A 15,733-nucleotide genomic window follows, 5' to 3' on the forward strand; every position below is an offset into this window, starting at 1 on the left:
ATTAGAATAAAATAAAGCTTTCCTGTCCTGCAACATTATACAACATGTCTTGGCTGAAAGGTGGGGGATGGATTTCTGCCCAAATTAGATGATATGCTAGTACTCATTTGCACAGTTTAGGTCTTGCTAGCTAATCCTGAGATTTTTCTGGGCTACCATGGTGACCTTAGTTATGAGGGCAGACAAAGGGGCATGAACTTGTCTGTATTGCTTCCATTCCAGCTTATTAGGCCTTCCGCAATAGCATGGAGGATGAGACATGCTGGGTGAAGTCTGAGCCATTTGGTTTTCACCCCTTGAAATGTATTAAAATGTACTGGTGACAGAAAGAAACCCCCCTCATTACTCAAGACAAATACACTTACAAACAGGGTTCTTTAAAAGAGCTCGACATATGACTTTGAATCAGTGACTGCATTTACATGCGACCTATTCACCCTATAGCTGTTGGAAATAGCATCCAACAGTGTTATATATTCCTCATTTGGAATACATTCTCATATAAACACCTCTGTTGGAACAGACAAACCTGAACGAGCCTGTTCTGAATGGAATTTTATTGAAAATGGAAGGGTTGATGCATACCTATGGTAATCTGCTAAAATGGAAAATATTTGTATGTAAAAAATTTGATCTCATTGGAATACTTAATTTGTCGATCTAATGTGTTGATTTCAATAAAAGACACTTATATAAGACACTATAAGTCATTTAGTCACCCAAGTGGTTGGCAGAAGAGACAACATTCATCAGAGACATTCTGATAGATTTGGACATAGTAAAATGTGTAAAATCTGTAACAAGCTGGGTTATGCACAACCATAAACAAGTTAAGCACCAGTGGAGAATGCAAGGTGGCTCTAACTCCGACATCTTCAAGTGTTAAGTTGTCGTGGATACCATGGAAGTTATGAGAGAGAACTTTCATATTAAGATTCAAAAATGCTTTTATTCAAATTGTGTGTTTGGACATGTAAACAGGTACATAATTTAGCCTTCATATGAACAATTTATTTGGAATGTTAATTTGGATGGACCAAATTTTCAGCATGCAAACATAGTCAATGTCTGTTAGTATGCTGGTGCCAGAGGCTAGTGTTTTGCAATCCATGACAAGGAGATAGATAGAGGAATGGATCTGGATAAATTCATAAAATCTGTTCACTTAGAAACACCAAGTTTGAATATATTTTGTTATTTTAAATAATTGCATTGATTAGGCAGCTGTAACACTGAAATTAATTTGAATGCCCTTTGATATTGCCTGGAGCAACCCCAGCCTACAGTTTCATCAGTGATGATATCCTTCCTCCAGGTATCCAGATTTATGTAATGGGCTAAGCATATTTTTTATGTTGATGTGCTGTATGTACAGTATACTTGGGAATATCCTCTTTATGTAAATACAAAGAAACTCCATTTATTAATATCATATTGGTTGCTGCATTTGTATTAGGTTTCATTGAGTTGAAATTGACTTGAGGCTAATTCAGTTTGGTAATGATGCAAGGTTCATTTGTTTACTCGTATGTTACCTGGGAGCCTATCACACGAGTGGCGGGCCCATCTCCATGACAACCCATTATAGAGACTTTTGGGCATTGCTTGCAATCATATTTTGAACCACCTGCAGAGTTAGCATCTGTCTGCATAAAACCTCCCCTAATAACAGTTAAAAAGCCTCCTGTGTTTGAAAATTAAATCCCCTTTGAACTGATGCAAGGTAGAGTCCGTAACTCGTGTTTACTTCAAGGGGGTGGTAACCCAGAAGACTGTGTCCGGTAATAAAACACATTTTTTCAGAAACCAGTGCAGCTTTGAAGTCAGGTTGTGCTCTCAACTGAAAATAGGTTTGCGACATTCAAACATACTCTTAGTAATCAGGTCCTATCCAAAAGCCTCTTACAACAACAGAGTTACAGCAACAAACATTTTAGAAGACACAAGTAGAAAATGGGCTGCAGTTCCTAAGCCCCTTAGCACGGCATCTACTTCAGTGTAAGAAGCCCTGAAATTATTTGGACAGGAGGGAAAAGTTTCAATCAAGAGAATCTTCCACAGCATCTTGTTTCTCTGCAGTTACTGCAAAATGTATGGCTATGTTGGCTGTGGTGTAAAGCGCAACCCTGTAGTAATTTCAGACGGTAACTGCTCATATTTAGATTCTCAGACTAAATTGTGTCTTAATTTTTCCCTCCATGACGTAGACCTTTACATACTTCACAAGGTCATTGAAAGCAAATAATTAATTCTACAATGGTTTATTCCAAACATTTTTTTTCTGTAGTACACATGCACACAAAACAAAAAAGATCAGATAGCTCATAATCAGAAAAGGTTAGTGTTGCAAAAGGTTATCTATACCATATCAACTGACAAATACAAAATGACAGTAAAGAGCCAAAGGCTCAGAATCCCATGGAATTAGTTAGGATGTACAGTGCAAAAGCTGTGACTGGAAAATAAAGGAAATAATTGGATCATCAATTACAAGTGCTAAATGCTTTTCAACTCACACCTGATACTGGGACTATTAACCTCTGGAAACCTTATCAAGGTTAAGCGTAAATCTTCTGATGGTGTACACCCGCAGAAAAGGCACATGCAGAATGGAGAGGGATGAAACAAACTGGAAATGGAGGAAGAAGAGTTTGGGGAAAACCATCAAACTGCAAGGGTACCATGTTCATCTACATAAAGCATAGATGTGTGTGTAAAAATGCATTAAAGAAAAAAAATAATTGAGAGAAAAAATTTTCCTTTTGTCAGTGTTTGATGTATGACATAGACACTATGTTTTCTGGCATACAGATATTTGGAGAAATTTTAAGTTTGAGCATTTTTAAATATCTAATTCAATATGATCATGTATATTGACAGGAACATCTCCTGTCAGCCATGTAATGACTGAACACAATTATTATTATCATCATAAGTTCAGATTCTGCTGAGGCCACAAACAGCTCTGTCATACATACAGGAACTATGTAATTGGTATGAATACCATTGCTCTTTCTATAATTTCCATTATCTGTCTCCATGCTGCATGCATTAGAAACAAGCAAATCAAATTTAGTAGATACAAAGTTAATCATTAGTTAATAATGCCACAGAGAAATAAACTCTTCTGGGTCTAGACAACATATTTCAGTAAAGTGGCCATACTGGGAAACTAGGTCCCTGAGCAATGCTGATGTTCCTGCCTGTTTTACCATGGAATGCATCAATAACTCTGTCTCCACATGCACACCTCTCTGGTTGACATCATTGATTTTGGTTGCCATATGTGCCTGTTTGCTAAGATTTGGGATTGGATTGTCAAGTATAAAGCAGTCAAAGGAACAGTATTAGAGGCACACTGTATTCTCATGACACACACATTTTCCCACCGAAAGATTCCTTCTATAATCTCCCTGCAGATGCAATGCAGGAAAATCCACCTGGACGAACAGGCCTGGCCTCTGGCAAAGAGCATAAGACAAGTCAATTCCACAAGTGCTATATAAACAAACAGCCCGTGTTACAAAAAGTGTGGACTTTCAGTAACCACTCTCAAAGTATTCACTGTGCCCTGGTCTAAGATACTATAAAGTATGCACTGTTTATGTCTGCCTTAAATATAAATGTTTAACCTGCGGCACACGTTTGTGAGAGATGACCTTCTCTTTGTTTGGTGTCTGTAAACATCATGTGGCTTGGTGCCAGTGCTTTGTCTTTTCGTGGATGATAAACAGTGAAACATTTAGTGCAACGGGGACAAAATTACTCAGAGTAAAAGTACTCTTATCACAAAGTTTATTTAGCAAAGAACACTACTGTGCTTAGCACTACATAAGGCCTGTTAACATGTATCAATGACCAGGCAGTGAGATTACCCCAAGATTGAACTTTCACACGGAAAATTCACTTCAGTATTCATATACATGGTAAGGTGGTTAGGCAAATGAGCCTCTAGCATCTGGTACATGTTAAATCCCACCCTTTTTCACAAATAAAACTCTCTCACCTGAATTCCTTCAGTGGTAATCCAGCCATGACAACTGTATTTTTACAGAAAAGTGAAGCTGTTTCAGATGCTTTTGACAAGAGTGCGTTTGAAATAAATAAATGATGGAATACAGTTAAATAACCATTCTGATGTTCTCCCAGGTTCCTGCTGGATATCCCACAGGATAAAGATTTTGTATACTCATTTTCATGTCAGCCAGTGTCACCATTTGCACACTGAAGTCATTAACAGCTCTCTTGGTGTGCTATAATTGACAAAAAAGTAGCAGAGGTCACGTGACAAATCCTGAACATGCAGCACAGCTGTATGTGGCACTGCCACCAATTTATCTGGGCAAACATCCATGGTGCAGTGGGAAACAGTGTAGGAACATGTCCAGAGCAAAGAGCAGGAATGGCATGGTGGGCTAACGAGTTTCAGATGTGAGTAAAGCCTTTGCTCCATGCCCATGATCTGATCACCTCATAGACCCTCACAGGCCCTCTCCTCTATCTGCAGAATTGCAGTACAAAAAAAAGAAATGCATTTCAGGGTTAAAAAAAAATCACTGCTCATAAATATTACCTGAAATCACATTTCTCTGTTGGGTTGGGGCAGGGGGTGGGGGGCTGCTGGTGATGCTGCGGCATCCAGTGTTCTGTGTGCTAATCTGCCTGTGTCCCAGACGGGGGGATCGATGCAGTCTCCAGCATGGGGAATGTCAATCTGTCACCCTGCACTATGGCGCAGGTGGAGACAGAGCAGCTATTGCCTTATTGACAGAGGCTGCAGTAATCCATACTTTGGGAATGTGGAATTATTCCGCGGATGCTGAACAAGATGGAGCCAATCCATATTAAGTAGTCTCCAGGTCCCTGCCAGCATGCGGATTATCTGTGCCCTGTTCACGCTTCACAGGAAATGTGCCATTCCAACATTCTCTGCAGTTATGTTTCCAAAAACAGCTTGTATGTATAAAATCACGTGCATCCTGATGCCTGTGCTTCTGTATGTAGGTCTGTCTGTCTATGTCTGTCTCTATATCACTCTCACAAACAAACACACACACACACACACACACACACACACGCACACACGACCATTGCAAAAAGAACAAGAGTGTGAATGAGTCACATTTTGCTGCACATGCACAACAGATGAGTGATATTTTTAAATCAGTCCCTAGGGAGAAAGACTGGACTCCTTCAAACTGTTCCTGCTTGTAGGTTTTGGAGAGATGCTGGAGAAGCAAATGAAAAGATGGCAACAAGGTTTTTTAGGTATTTTAGGTCTCTCCTGAAACCAAAGTCTGACTCACGCAAGGTGCAGAAGCCATATGATGCAGTAGAGGAACTCTGCAGTGGTCTCACTGTAACCTATACACATAGCAAAGGATTATGTGAGGCACCTGAACTGGAAACAGATGGTTAATGAACCATAATATGACCAGGAATCAATGTGAGACAATGTCAGTCTTGTTTTTGGAATTATTTTTTCTTTTTTTAAAATCATAGACTTTGAATAGTTGGTCAGGTTATGCACACTTTGTGAACTTAGTTACAATGTTTCATTCTTTCCATTGTAATTTCATTAAAAAAACATACATCATATGCTGCATATTTGTGTTTCATTAATAGAATGGTATCATGAAGTACAGTTTGCAGTTGTATTCCATTTAACTGTCCAAACGATCCATGCTAAACGATCAGTTGAGAATGTGTGATTTAACAGTCAATTAGATAACTTGAGAAAATACTAGCATTCAGGTTTTGTAGTTCAACAGAGTCAGACGGCCATGTGCAGACTCATTGCTTAAATATGCAATTAAACATCAGATAAAGCTGTATTTGCCACCCAGATAACAACTGTCCAGATTAAAAAATTTAATATTCCACAAACAATAGCGTATATTGACTTTTCTGTCTGCGTGTGCTTCACCTCCTGGTTAACTGTTAAGATCTCATCTGAATGACTGCAGTGTGACGTTTGTTGCTTTACGCCTGCAGGCCAAGACTCAAACAGGAATCGATGCACCCCCTACTTAAAAATTAAATTGAAAATATTTTTCCTTCGAGTCCCAACCATTTTAATTTTCCAGATGGGGGTCACTGGGAGGACACCTTAGTGATGATGAAAGACGTTTTCCCATTTTCCCTGCATGGTCACAGTCTGACAAGTCATTATCCCGTTTGAGTTAATACTTATCTCTCCCACCCTAAGGATACGGCAGAGTCCGGAATCATAACCCAGATTCTCAAAGAACATTGTGTTTTATGCCTTTCATTTTTACACTTCCTCTTCAAAGAAAGCGGAAGATGGATATTGGAACAGCGCTAATTATGGAATAGATTGTGTCATTGTGGCCACTCAGCAGTCTGTGTTTAATTGACAGATGTTGGATGCTACTGGTGAAGTTACACGAGATCACGTACGATACAAAGTGAAAACAAGCTGCAATTTTGCACCTATTGTATTGCTGTTGTTTGTTCTTTTTTTTCGCAAACTGCATCTGTTTGACACAAGCACCTTCAGACTGTGAGGTGGTGGCACCTCTCACTCATTGATTTCTGTGGGGTAATTGTCCCTGATGAGGGGCAGGTGTGTGAGTGCTATGGTGAGGTGATGGCACCTCACAGGCATTAGCTCTGAGTTAATTGTCCCTGATGAGGGTCAGGTGTGGGAGTACTATATCTAGCCCCTGGTTTCTGGGGTTCAGTGCAGACTCATTGTTTGTCATGCTCTTGGTGTGTAGGGGTGTAAGAATCTGCAGAAGTTACTGCATTGATCCTATCTGCAAGATTTGATCACCATTTAGTTTCTTCTTTCCCCTGTCCCTTTCTATCGCTCGGCGGTTTTGTGGTTACCCCTCGGGGTTAACTTTTAGACCCCCTCGGTCCGCAATTGCGTCCCACCTTCCTCAACCGTGACACAGACACCTTTTTAATTGGTTATGTAGTAAATGCACTCAGATTGAATCAATCTCAAAAGAGCAATGCCAATATTGTACATTTTGTTTAAAATACTTCTGTGCCAGGCCACATGGTACCTTCTAAGGTTATTTTTCGGATGAGGGTATGGGTGGTGGGGTTAGGGGAGGGGGGGTGGGAAAAAACAAAAAAACAAACCATCTCCTTTGAAATATGAATAATCCTTGTAATTCAATCACGAATAAATAAGTTCTGTCCAGCGCAATAGGCAGAGAATGGGATATGCGTAAGCGGGTTTCAGAACCTTGGACAGCGGCTGGCTTTGGCACGCTGTTCCCATGCAGCGCAGCAGTGCTTCGGAGGCCCAGAGAAGGGTAGACCACAGGAGGACTGAAAGACAGCCACACAGTCCTCTTACATTTATCTCTCAACTCACATCTGAACCACTGACACTCAGAATACTCTCTTCCCCTCTGACGAATAAGGAACTGTGCACTCAACATTAGAACTGTTACAACTGATGTGTCATGAATGACCTGGGGGAAAATCTTGACTGAATTTATCCGGATGAAGCATTTTAATTGGTTAAAATTTGAAGGTGATCTTCAAACACATGCCACATGGAATGTTGCGGGTCATAATGTTCTAGAGTATCACTTTTAAATCGGCTATAGTATGATATGTTATTACTGCATAGTATGTGGTATGGTATTACGGTACGGTAGTTCACAAATCACAGACACAAAAGAATAATGGAAATCTATGGTGTATATATAGGACAGATTAAAATTACTAAGGAGAACTGCATGTAAACTACAGTTTAATTTTGAAGAAGTCCATGGGACCTTTGCAGAATTGTTGGTCCTCACATTACTATTGCAACAAACGGTTTGAAGTGCCCTTCAACCATTACCCTCTCTTTATTTCCCTTTTATTACAGGAAATTATTCCTTGGTGTAGTGCATTGAATGCTTCAAACACTGTGAATAATTAAATCAAGCTTTAAAAAGTAAATATATCATTAAACAATATCTGGCTCCACTAGTTTTAATTGCGCCTCCCCCTGACGATTCACTTGGCTGTTAATCTTATTGATGTATCACGCTGTTCTGTATTTATTGAAGTCTTTTGATGAAATCCTCCTTCAGAATGACCTTTTAATCACTAGAAAAGGCAGATCTGTTAAAATGCTGGATGTCAAGTGAACACACTATTTGTTATATGGAATCGCAATATCCACAAAAGATATTAAACTTGTAAATAGCCCTAGCCGATGACTTGCATCCCAAACATGATTATCTCCAAACCAATTCTTTTTTTTTTTTTTTTTTGCAATATAAAAGCTCACCCTCATATTTGAATTTAAAACAACCCTGTTGCTTTGAGAACAGCTTCACTCTGTGATGTATAAGATGTGTTTTGTTTACATCGCACAATCACATACTCTCTTTGACAAAAGACCGCCGTTGTTCAGTTTTTAAGAAGGTCCACCTCTGGTGAAGTGCCTTCTCACCGGTGTTTGTTTGTAATAGAGCTTATAGTTGTCTGTGGAGCCCCACCCCCAGCCCTGCGCTCTGAGAGCACCACACAGCCGAGGTCAAAGCAGCCACCAGCAGCCCCCTGAACCCTGAGCAACCTGGCTGTGCCCCCTGTAATTACTCTACAGACCCCTCTGTGTGCAGCACAGCTCTGCAGTGCCAGGTTACAGCATGAGAGGGGAGGCTTGGCCAAATAACCCCCACCCACCCACAACCCACTCCCCAACCCCTGCCCCCTGCAGCCCCGCCCCTCCACCTGCACCCTTCCTTCAGGGCATTCTCCACCAGTGATTCCAGCCCTGATGACAATTCAGAGGCACGGTCAAAAGTCATGAAATACTCATGGATAGTAATGGAATCAGGGCCCGGACCTGCCACTGCATATTAACAGACAAGGCGCCACCTGAGATCTCCAGGCACAGGAAAGAGCACACATGCCATGCAAGCACAAATATTAGACCCTCTCTGTTCGTCCACACAAATGCACACGTTCCCTTTTAAATAAATATGCTCTGTAGCCCAGCACGACATTTCACAGATCAGCACAACTCTTCCTTCTTTATTTCTGCACTGGGTACATACATATGATAAATACTATCGCCTAATATATGTAATATTTAACATTTTTTTACAAAATATATAGCAGGCTGTGCCCATGACTCCCTGAGTTAGAAAAGATTTACTGAACTGAAAGATTCTGAAGTCTTTCAGTCACTAAGTGCTTTATGAGAGCATAGATCAAGATTCAGTAACGTACAGTACAAGTAAAATACTTGATGTACATGTGACAATAAAGAAAGTCAAATACCAGCAAAGGCAGTTAAGGCACTAAATCATTACACTGTGGGCAGACAGTTTCAGTAGCACAAGTTTAACAAGTCTGAATTCTCGAGCTCTGTTCATAAATAAATATTGCCACATTCCATGAGACATTATGGTCCTGTATTACAAAGTATGTAAAAGTACTTCATTTGAAAAATGATACATAACACTACACTCATGACAATACCAAAACATTAATAACAAAGTTTTCATATGTAAGTGCTTGACCACAGTCACATCTTCAGATTTATTAATTGTTCAGATAAATTGCCCAAGATTTAGCTCATCATTTAGACTCAGTAAGTGCGTAGAGACAAGTTATCGAATGAGCTCATTCATGAGATTACAGTCTTTCAAGATCTCATCCTCTCTTTAACCACATGCCCCTATACTCATGTTTTGATTTTGTAATTTTAATATATATTATGTTTTAATTGCAGCCATTAGCTCGATGAATCTTAAGTGCTCATATTGTTTGTCTGCCACAGGGCATTCTGCAGGGACAACTAAATCATTTTGCAATGGATGAAACCGGTTTAATTTTCTGGCCAGAGCAGGGGTGGAAGAAGACCTTAGTATACTATCAAAGAGATTTAACCTTTAAGATCATCTTTGAGGTCGTCGGTCATTATGAATAATATGCATAGTTTTACATGCTAACCATTCATCTAAGTGAACATGGAAAAATTTGTGAGTGGAGATTTTTAATGTTTATATTTATTCCACATTTTAATTAAAGCTTTTCACATGCATGAATTCCGGATTAAAATATGCATATTAGCACATTACTGTGAGATGAGGCCTGTAGGCACATTTCTAATTATTTATTTGACCAAAGGGTTCTTCTGGGCAATGAGCACAAGTTTATAATGATCATGAAGGTATAGTATTACGATACTAATATAGGACTACATAAAGGATTTTTGTTCTGTTTGGGACAGTCCTCTGTTGCCATTACCTTCATCTGACCCAGACTATGGCAGGGATGAATAAATCATGCTTTTTATTTCTAACAACAGCCATACTGATATTATGTCAATATCTGCCTTTTTTTCTCTATTCCGTGGTCAGTGGCAATGGACCGGGTCATCTTCTTGATGGTTTTCATTTCAGTCCACTATCAGGAGCTCTGGTCCCTTAGTGATACCCTGAAGCCTCTCTGCTTAAGCTGAAGTCCTATCACTTCTCTGTAACTCCGTCTGATGGTTCCTGGGGAGAAATCTTCATATATTGCATGACATAACTGGAGATGAACTGTTTAATTCACTCCATGGTTCTGGTTTGTATTTACTGTCGCCCTGGGTGCTGTGTGTTCCTCATTGACCCCGGAGTGAGGCAGCCCGTCTGCAGTACCATCCCAGGTCCTCAAACAGCATCTCAGCTCTCAAGGTGTTTCCTGTAATTAATACCGCATTTTATTAAATTGATTTTACACCACCTGTGAAATGAAAAAAAAAACAAACAAAAAAAACAATATGAATAAATTCTTATTCATTAAAACACAAGTTTATGCCCAGTGGTATTTTCACAACAAATCTTCATTTTTCTGAAGTAAAACAGGGAATTTAGAGGTGGAGGTGAAGCAAATGAGAAGAGTCCCGTGTGAACTGTGAGAGTTGCTTTCCAGGAAAGGAAACAAAAAGCTGACAGCTGCCACATGCCACACGCCCCCCGCCTCCTTTGCCCCCCCACCCCCCCCCCAAAGAAGCCTTCCTATGAATGAAGCCTCACCAAATAAATGAACAGAACTGGTGAGACTTCGGGCAAATGCTTCATGCATATTCTACAATGCTATGATACACACTTTGGATATCATCATTTGATTTGACTTACACCTTATGAGAAATCATTTCTGACAGTAAGATGTATTCATACTTTATCAGTTATGTTTACATTCAGTATATGCATGTGAATGTGCATACATGTGTGCGTTTACTGTGTGTGTTTTATATCCATGCATTCCAACAGTACACAGAATTATTAACAAAAAACTAATTAACCAGTGCAAGTTTTTTGACCAGTCGATGGGTGCCGTTGTAATTGCAGCCTATGATGGATCCATATTAAATAACAGTGGGTGTTAATGGAGAGTGGAGAGGGAATAAAATTCATATTCCCTAACTTTTCCCTGCTCACCACTCAGTTCCTCCACTTCAGACTCCGGAGCCCCCAGTGCAGAAAATCCATTAGACACGCTTCTCACCTTTCTCACCAAAGGTGTGTTTCCTTCATTGAACTTTAATTGAATTCATTAATGCCTCTTCTTAACTGATGTACAAAGAGGGAAAGTGACACAATTTGAGAAGCTGCTATCATTTCTACCAGTCTACGTTTCACTACAACATTATAACTAATGTTTTTCTATGAGTCCGTATGGCTGTAATAGCATATGAATATCAATAATATATCACTGTTTGATTTTCAAGGGAAAATGTATGAAACTCTTTCTCTCTCTCTCTCAATATAAGACACAGGTGCACAAACAGACACACACACACACACTTAAAGTCAATCAAACCTGTGAGTCATAGGTCATATTTATTTGTTAAAAAAATATTTTAAATGTTATCAAGTTATCATCAAGGGAAAGTCTAACGGCAACACAAAATATTTTATCAAAAATATATTTAATCACAGTATTAATATTGTTATGCTTGAGGCTATAAAAATAAAATGAATTCACAAAACTGAATTATAGGTCACTTTCCATATGATAAGTTTCTTCACAGGGAATGGTCCAAGGGCACCTGATATGATTCATGATGGTAAATTATTAACTTTTTTTTGCAAAAAAGCAATCAAGATGGACACTTGTCTAATTACTTCAAAGTCCTTCTGTGTATGCTATCTAAAAGTTTAGTGATTAAATCTCAGAGCCACTGTCTCACACCTGTCAACCTGGTATTTAATTAAGAAGACACCGTTAATTACTTCATGGATCATTGAGACTGCATTTTCAATACCCGGAGGTTTAAAAGCAATCATTGTTTAGCCCCGTAGTTAGTTTCTTGTTCTAAAAAAGTTATTCATGCATGTTTATAATCCTTTTTAAAAGTGCCCTGTTGTCTGAAAGGTTGGAGCAATTAATGTCTGTCAAGTTCCTCTAGATTAACTTTTATTTTTAAAAGTATGACAGTTCACTCTGACAGACTGGTTTGGTCTAATTTTTCTCCCAGTTTGATTTATATCATTTAAAATATAAGATGGGAATGAGATTACTTGAAAAGATATGACAAAAAGAACACAGCCTTAAAATTGTCATTAAAACATAAGGCTAAAATGCTTTGTAGCTGGATTTAATTGCCTACTGTTCACTAAAAATGAAATCTTAAAGAATAAGAATGGTCAATATGTTCAGAATAATCAATCAAAAATGATTTATGTATATAACTCCAGACAACACTTGTAAAGAAAGCTGGCAAATGAATTTGAAATAATTTTGGTCTTATACAGATTATAAATATCATTCTAAATAATACCTTCAGTGGTTTGAAGGCATCAAAATATTCACAATGTTAATTTTTCTTTCATTTTGAACAATGAACTAATCACAGAAACTGATTGTCCCCGTGGCATTCCACATTCATGAAATGGTTATTTTTGTAGTTTTGCCTATTTCCCCTTTAGTGTCTGTCTGCGTAAACACTGGTAGGTAGTTCACTGTTGCCAGCTGCAAAGAACCACAGAACACTGCAAATACCATCCACCCACTTATTGATAAAATAAAATAGCAGAGGCTGGCTGGCTATTTTCTGTTTCAGACTGAAACCCACCTCCACCTGAAAATGGGTTTTCTTCACAATTGAGAGTATTCTTCAATCATCCACTACAGTGGTCTTTCTTGGTCTACCAAGTTGTTTGGTATTGCTGTGTGTTCTTGCTTCTTAGCAATGTACCAAACAGTTGATTTTGACACATCCAGTGGTTTGGCTATATCTCTGATTGATTTATTCAAATTTTTCAGCCTCATGATGGCCTGCTTAACTTCCATTTCTTTGGTCCTGATGTTGAGAGTCAACAGCAACAGATTCAAAATGCAAATGCCACACCTGGAATCAACTCTAGACCTTTTATAACCTTCTTGTTCAAGAACTAAGCATTCAAAATGGCACACAGCTGGCCAGGAAACCGCTGGCCAGCCAATTGTTCAACTACTTTTAGTTCCCTAGAATGGGGGACTATGTTTAAAAATGGCTGTAATTCTTTCACCTTATGTGGATGTAAATGCCCTAAACTTAAAGCAGAAAGTTTTCATTGTTTCCTTTCAAATCTGATGTGCTAGATTCAAAACAACAAAAAATTGTGTCACCATCCAAATACTTATGCACTGCACTGCATATTGCTCTTTCCATCTTGAATTAGTTGAGATTAAAGTAATAATGGATGCAACGCTCTTTGTCAGCCTGTGATACAGCTCTGTGAGCAATTGCTTGTAATGTGAACTTTATGCACATTATACATAATAGCTGATAAAGAGCATATGTGTTGGCTACCATTATTTGGGGGGAAATCGATCACTTTGTGCAGGAGACGCCTACTTTGGTATCAAAAACTATGATAATTATCTTTTGGTCACAAGATAACCACTTTAGCGATGTTAGACTGAGATTTATGCATCATGTGATCTTTCGATAACCTCTTTCGGAATGTAAAAATACTGCATTATGCATCTCACAATGTCCAGATAACCGTTTGGTGATATGGAAAAACTGAGATTCTTGACTAATGATCTTCAGTTAACCTCCTGAAAAGTTGGTAATGTTGAAATCACAGATACTTCGCTGAAATCTTGGTAAATGTTTATTGTAGGTATTATTAATGTATTATTTTGCTTCAGTATATCTGCTGTACTGTAAGTCACGGTAAGCCTGTGAGTTTGATATTTATTATGTTTTCCTTATTTATTTACATAAGTTATGTATTTATATTCCTTCCACATGACTGTTTCTCACTTGAAAATATTAGAATATATGTGCATAACATTGTGACGACACATTATGTAAACTTTATATGAACAATAACTTCCCCTTGCTTTATGTCAGGTTGATACAAATCAACAGCTTTTTAAGGAACAAACACACCAAACCTGCGTGGATGGACTGTGGTTGCTCTCTTCTCAATATGTTTTGTCCTTACTTTCTCCTTCAAAAAGCCAGAATCAAACACACTGTACAATAACATATTTACAGGACCTGTTGTAGTTTTTATAAAACTTGTTTTTTCCCCAAATGTCGAGCGTTTGTCAAACGAGATGTCAGGAAGAACAATGAAACTGTGGCTTACTAAAAGCCTCACACGTAGCTGGAGATTTAGATAACGCCACCCTTCAGCCTAGCAGCTCGCTGGAATGACTCTGAGCGTTGAAAGCTTCCAATCAATTTAGCATTTAGCTCCCATTGTTTTTATCAGATGCTGCTAACTGGCGCGCCTCATGGATCAATGTCAAATTCTTAGACGGCACAGTCTCAGTACAATTTACCATCTGGGTTCTCCCAGGGGTTACTTTGTAAAAAAAAAATTTCCCCCCTTACATTAAGCTTCCAAAAAGAAATGTTGGCTGGTGGCATTCAGAATGCTGACTCCGTCAACTCAGATACCAGTCCCACCTCCATTTGAAAGACCCCTTTTTTAAACAATGGCAAGGCCAACTTTTCCTGATATTTTGTCTTGTAAAACACAAATTGCTTTTTTCCAGCCTAAATGAATGTGCCCTGGAAGGGCCAAACTTGTCTGGACCTAACGGGGATGAGGTTCTATGAAGGCGCAGTCTGCGGAAAGCATAGCAACGCCACGCTGATTGGGAATGCGCAGGGCATTTGCCATTCCGTCGCATTAACCTTATTTCACACGCCATTTACGATGCAATAAAAATATATGTAATTTAAGCTGTCTCCGGCTGCCCCGTACGGTAAATCGCTTCCATTTTCTGCGGATGCCTTCTGACACTCGTGACCTTTCCCTCTCATTCTCAAGCACACGCTCTATCTTTCTCTCCCTCTCTTGTTCACTATTTTATTCCCAGTATAAACACGTTGTGTTTTTTCATTCTAAAACAATGACCATTCCTTAGACCCCAGGGCAGTGGAGTAGAAGGGCACTTGCTTGTTCTAACCCCCAGCTTTATCTGTCCTGGCTCAGGGGGCAATCCCACAGACAACAAGCCAAATCATGGAGAAGACTGTGTAAGCGGGGTCCAAATCCCTCAGTGTGGTTTTCGTCTTGTTTGAAGGAGCATATTTGAAAGTGTGGATCTTCGCATTAGCTGTGATGCGAGTCAGGCAGTGTTTTAAATGCTGCAATGCATGTAGCAATGTTTTTTAAAAAACAAAAAAACAACAACAACATGAAAATAGAGGAAATGAGGCTTTCTTGACAAAGCAACTGACTGATGAGTTGAGATGAGTTCCAGGCTCTTAAATGGACAGAAAAAACAGCAAGGATTTGCTTTCCTGTTGATA

Source organism: Anguilla anguilla, chromosome 15 (genome assembly GCF_013347855.1).
Source record: "Anguilla anguilla isolate fAngAng1 chromosome 15, fAngAng1.pri, whole genome shotgun sequence".
In the NCBI taxonomy this organism is placed as follows: Eukaryota; Metazoa; Chordata; class Actinopteri; order Anguilliformes; family Anguillidae; genus Anguilla; species Anguilla anguilla.